Below are 5,339 nucleotides of genomic sequence, written 5' to 3'. Positions count from 1 at the left end.
AGAGGTTCTTAAAAATATTAACCGCTCCGAAAAGCGCAGAGCCTTCCTCCCAACCCTCCCCCCCCCTCTATCTCTCTCTCTCTCTCTCTCTCTCTCTCTCTTTCTCCCTTTCTCTCGCATCGCGCCTTTTTGGTGCCACGTAACAAACTGTTTCTACAGCCCCGTTATCATCTTTCCGGTTGAGGACAGTCACGGAGAGAAGGCGAGAGAGGAAGAGAGGAAGATGATCCGAACGCGCGATGGGAAAGGAAAGAAGGCACGAGATAGAAGGAGAGACAGAGTCCAGGAACAAGAACAGGATTAATGGGCCGTCGTATCACGCACGGTGGGCGATAAAATATCGTAGGAAATATCCTCTGGCCGTGTAGAGTCTTGGCCATCCGTGGAATTTACTCCCCCGCGCGATATCTACTATCTTAGATAATCTCCGCCATTAAAGGCCACCAGCCGGATACTGCTCACTCTCTATCTCGTTCGCAGCTTTACGATAAAAGCTTATGCGCTACGCCAAATTCCGCCGTTATTACAAGAATGCTCATTCTGCCCGCGAGAGAGGCACTTACAGTAAATACCGCTCGCTTGGTAGAAACAATGTAGCGATACATGTTAGATATTAATATCGTCTCACATAAACTCACTATCGTTATTTCGTTGTAAAATTGTATATCAAATCTTTTAATATGTTCTCATATGTGTGTGTGTGTGTGTTGTGTTATTATTTTTAATATTTTGTAACAATACAGAGATATTACAGTTCCGAGCGTGATAAACGTGAAATGCATGAATGTAAGTTACCGCACCAATTTTTACTTTGCATTTACGATACGTTTACGTTTTGCAGTACAACGCGTAATGTGATGTGATATGATGTCAGAATTTATTCAAAATACGGCATTGTGAAAGCTTTTATCATTACTGCTATTAGTCGCTTGCAGACGTTATCGCCCCAATACCTTTGGAAGTTATCCTTTTTACGTCGCATTTCTCTCCAGCTTTATCCATCAGACGTCAAATATCCCGCAACGTTCGAGATCGGAAAACCGAAATCGTGTGTACTTGATAAATATTTGCGGATCCTTGGGTAACGGCATACGCGTTGTGGACGTTAAGCCTGCGTGACGGCTCGATCTCGTGTTTCGAAACCTTCTATGGAAGGCACGCGGGGTAGGTATCGCGGGCCACTTTAGACGTTCTGACGTATAGCATGTAAATACGAATATCGCACGCGGAGCAGTAATGTGGTCCGAGGCACAAGGGCCTCGCTCTAGGGAGGGTAGTATACCCCTTGTCGTGTTCCCAAGCCGCAGTGGTCTGCCAAGTGGGATTTCAGTCGTTCTGCCGACCCGCTGGGTAACTCGTAACAGAGTCACCAAAGCGGGAAAATTACAAGTGGAACGCCAGCTTTAGGGATGTTCTTCTTCAACGTGAAGCACGCCGCCTCTCAAAAGAGGCGCCCGCGATCTCTTTCCGCACCGCACTTCCCGTTTCCGTTTATTTCTGCTTTCATACATTCCCGTCTAAACTTGAATGGGGATTCACGTCGAGGGTCGGGAAACGATTCCTGTTGCCGATTATACGTAATAGCCACTTCTCGGGATACGATCGCGATCATAAGTTTATTAACACTTCGACTATATAAAGCGGTTCTCAAGTCAAGATTCGTGTATAATACAAAATATATACAACGATATTCTGGAAAATGACTCCAAACAATACAAGTTTTTTGGTCCATTTCGTGGCTCTCTCTTTTTGAATAAGAATTAAGCGGCATAGCGGGCAAAATGGGGATGTCAAGATTATTTTATCAGCTCAATTTTTTAAGCCCGGGCCAAAACGTGTATTTACGTATCAGAGTTGCCATAAATTCCTCGTCCTAAAATTCCATGACTTTTCTCTGATTTCCAAATAAAATTGCATGATTTGCCTGAAATAATATTTTTAAATTATTTTTGTTTTTTTTTTGTCTTGATCCCGAAAACTATTAAATATTGTCTTTACAGATCAATTTAACATAGTAATGTAGATTAGTATTAATGTTGCTGACATTGCTTGCATCTAATTGTTAGTATTTCAAACTTTAGAATTAACCAAGGGAGAGAATTTTAATTTTTCAGAAAATTTTGTAAAATTCCCTAACATTTCCCTAATTTTCCTAATAGTTTCCAATTTCCCCGATTTCTCTAATTTCCAGGTTTTATTGCCAACCCTGCGTATACGATACAGAATACATCCACCATTTTGCCTGCTATGCGTGAAGGGTGGTAAATCTCTCGTTAAATAGAATATATGTATTTTCTTCACATCAATTAATTCTGTTTCATTCTGTGCATACAAGTATTAAGATAGAGTTACCAACAAATGAATAGTTTACTATAAAGATACTGTCCATCGCGACCAGATTCAAAATAGCAATTTTGAAGTTACAGCAAAATCGGTCCATTTTTTATGATTTTTTTTCCTAGGAAATCTTTTGATCAGCATAATCTACAATATATCACAGTATCCATTAATTTGACCGAAGCCACTTTTTCTGTATGATTAGTGTGGAATCCTTTCATCTGCTTTTACTATAAAATTTACTGTAAATTTCTCTCTCTCTCTCTCTCTCTCTCTCTCTCCCCTCTATCATTTATACTCTCTGTATATAAAATTTTTAATCCTAGCTAAACGTACATATGTGATGTTTGTAAATAAACAATTAAACGATTCCATTAAATTTAATGTATTTTAGTTTATTAATGAGACAAAGGAAAGCGTGTGACGAATAAATTTTTCAAAAATGCAAATTATCTTGTGAGGAAATGACATATTACACCGGCATATGCTACGCCTATTTCTTGAACAAACGACTATCAGCAGCCACGAGAATTCTCAAGGTACGTGACTCGAGTGCAAACAGAGAAGAAGATGGTACCGGCGCGACAATGCGGTGTTCTTGCACGGACGACGTATTACCTCTCCTCGGGCATTAATCGGTTCGTGATAGCGCGATAGTGTCGGTAATATAAGCACGATATTATAAAGGCGATGGGTCGGCCGATCTTCGAAACGACGTTGCCGCTCCTTGTCGCGGCCTTAATTAAATTCCAGCAAAGAATCGGAAGTAGGGAAAAGTTCGGCCTTCCTTTCGGTGACGGGGCACGACTTGGGCCACACGGGTTTTAATAACCGTCCCGGATCCGAGCAAGAAGAAGCTGGCAAATGGCCGTACTACGGACTACGGTGTTGGTGGCGGCTCTGGAAGCGAAGCGGCCGGGCTAGAGAGCAGAAGAGAAGGGTATAGGTACCAACCCGACCAGAGTCAAGCATCGATCCCTCTATTCCTGTCCCGTTTCTGCTCTCTCTCTCTCTCTCTCTCTCTCTCTCTCTCTCTCTCTCTCTCTTCTACCATTTCCTCACGCAACCACCGACATATCCCCGTCTCACCACCTCTTCGTCTGCCCGTTTTTCCATCCTTTCCGCTTTTACTCGTACGCCACCGCGTTTCGACGTTTCTCTCGAAAAGCTCACACGTGCCTTATGTCTCCCTTACTATCGCGGAGACTCTCTTTCCGCGTGCTTTCCGCCTCTGTCGACTCTCACGGTAATTCTTTTTCCCTCTTTCTACCCGCCTATCTATCTATCTTTCCCTCTTCGTTCTTTTCCATCCTACCTATTCGTCTACCGATTTATCCTTGATTTTTCTCTCGCGGTTCACTTTCGCCTTTTTTCTCCCTCCCTCCATCGTCCTCTGACTTCCTGTGCAAACGTCCCCAAGTCGATCTATGACATTACTGCTTGCTCCCACGCTACTTCCTCTCCGACTGATTCCACCAAAGCCGGCGCCTTCTGCTACCTCGTCTCTTTTATTTCCCACTACCTTTACCGCGCGATATCCTCGCCAACGCCACTAACTCTTCTGCAATCTTCGGCAGACGGTACGATATCTTGCGTAACCACGACAGCTTATCGCTAAGGAAGAATTTTTTCTCACCGACCTTGGCTCTCGAAAACTTTTTAATCACCCTATCCCGATTGTAGACAGAATGTAAGAATTTCTTTACGACAAAAAATTGAATTTTTTTACTTCTGATGCATTTCAAAAAATGCGCGTGTGAAATGTAAATTGTATAATAGAATAATGAAAAATAATCGCAAGCCCTATACAAACTTGTTATGGACACAAAATGACAGATAAAAGTTTTGCATAGAATTATTAGGTGTAGTAAAAAGTCATCGCGTATTTTTTAGCTCAAAGTTGTATATACAATATCTTCGTCAATAATGAATGAAATTCAAATTTAAAAAAAGGGTTTTAAAGCTTGAAATCTCTACTTTTAAAAGCTTATCACATTTTTTAAGTTTATATGAGTTTGATAATTTTTACATACCAAAAACTACGAGCTGAAAAAGACGAAAAATTTTCTTCTCACTTTGTGGATTTGTAACGTGTCCAAAACGAATTTGAGAAAATTTTCGATTACCTATCGTGAAAGCTTGATACTTTCCCTACAAAATCGTTTTTTTTTAATATTCCTACGACTTTTGATTACTGAGTTATCGCGGATTAAATAAAAGAATTATTTTGACTTTAATTGCTCATAACTCCATTAAAAATTGTCGTATCGTATAATTTAAAAAAGAGATTTTTAAAGCTGAAACTTTACTCTATCAAGATATATTTATATTGTTGGTAAGAAAGTAATTGCGGTTTTTACTGATAGATGTCTTTTAAAAAAAAGCGATGACTTTTTACTACACCTAATATTTTGAATCGATATTAGGTAAGATTATAGAGTTTGCTTTTTATAGAATGGCTGCAGGTGCTGTAATATCATTTAATTGTAAAAGAATAATTTTATTTCTATTTTTTAAAGTAACGGATATTATTTTGTTCTATGATTATGCCATTACGTAAAATTGGATACGTCGCAGACGCAACACTATTTTACGCGTTTGCTATGGTCGATTGGTCAGACATCTCCAAAACGTGTATATATATTTTAACATCACGGAAGAGCTTCGGGTTGCATTCGGTGGTCGAGCCACTGACATTTTCCACTGCGAGCTATCATAGATAACGTATATGCGGTATCCGTATGCGAAGAGAAGACACGTATGTAGACTTGTACCTAACGGTAACGTTATTCCTATATACTGAAAGATACATGCCACATCGCAAGCAAACATGCGCGTGCATATACAGTCGAAAAATACATGAGCAAGATGCGTGCGCGAGACTCTTATAGAAATAACCACGGAATTTCGAAACGCAATCAATTGAATGAAAAGTCGATCAGATATCGTAAGATACAGCTAGCTGTTAAATTTAATATGCTTTCATCTTCCAAGTGTACGAT

The 5,339-nt window shown here is 40.1% G+C and overlaps 1 protein-coding gene and 1 long non-coding RNA gene across 7 annotated transcripts in view; one reads left to right on the top strand and one right to left on the bottom strand.

The window, feature by feature from the left end:
• LOC108746317 (glutamate receptor 1) overlaps positions 1 to 5,339 on the bottom strand; it is a 231,954-nt gene that overhangs the window by 216,036 nt on the left and 10,579 nt on the right. The gene's annotated exons all lie outside the window — the stretch shown is intronic.
• Positions 1,706 to 5,339, top strand: part of LOC108746335 — a 19,760-nt gene continuing 16,126 nt past the window's right edge. The window contains exon 1 of the long non-coding RNA XR_001939165.1: positions 1,706 to 1,718. This is a non-coding gene — a long non-coding RNA (uncharacterized LOC108746335). The remainder of the gene's footprint in view (positions 1,719 to 5,339) is intronic.

This window comes from Trachymyrmex septentrionalis, unplaced genomic scaffold (genome assembly GCF_001594115.1).
Source record: "Trachymyrmex septentrionalis isolate Tsep2-gDNA-1 unplaced genomic scaffold, Tsep1.0 scaffold167, whole genome shotgun sequence".
NCBI classification, from domain to species: Eukaryota; Metazoa; Arthropoda; class Insecta; order Hymenoptera; family Formicidae; genus Trachymyrmex; species Trachymyrmex septentrionalis.
This window is presented reverse-complemented; position numbering and strand designations above follow the sequence as displayed.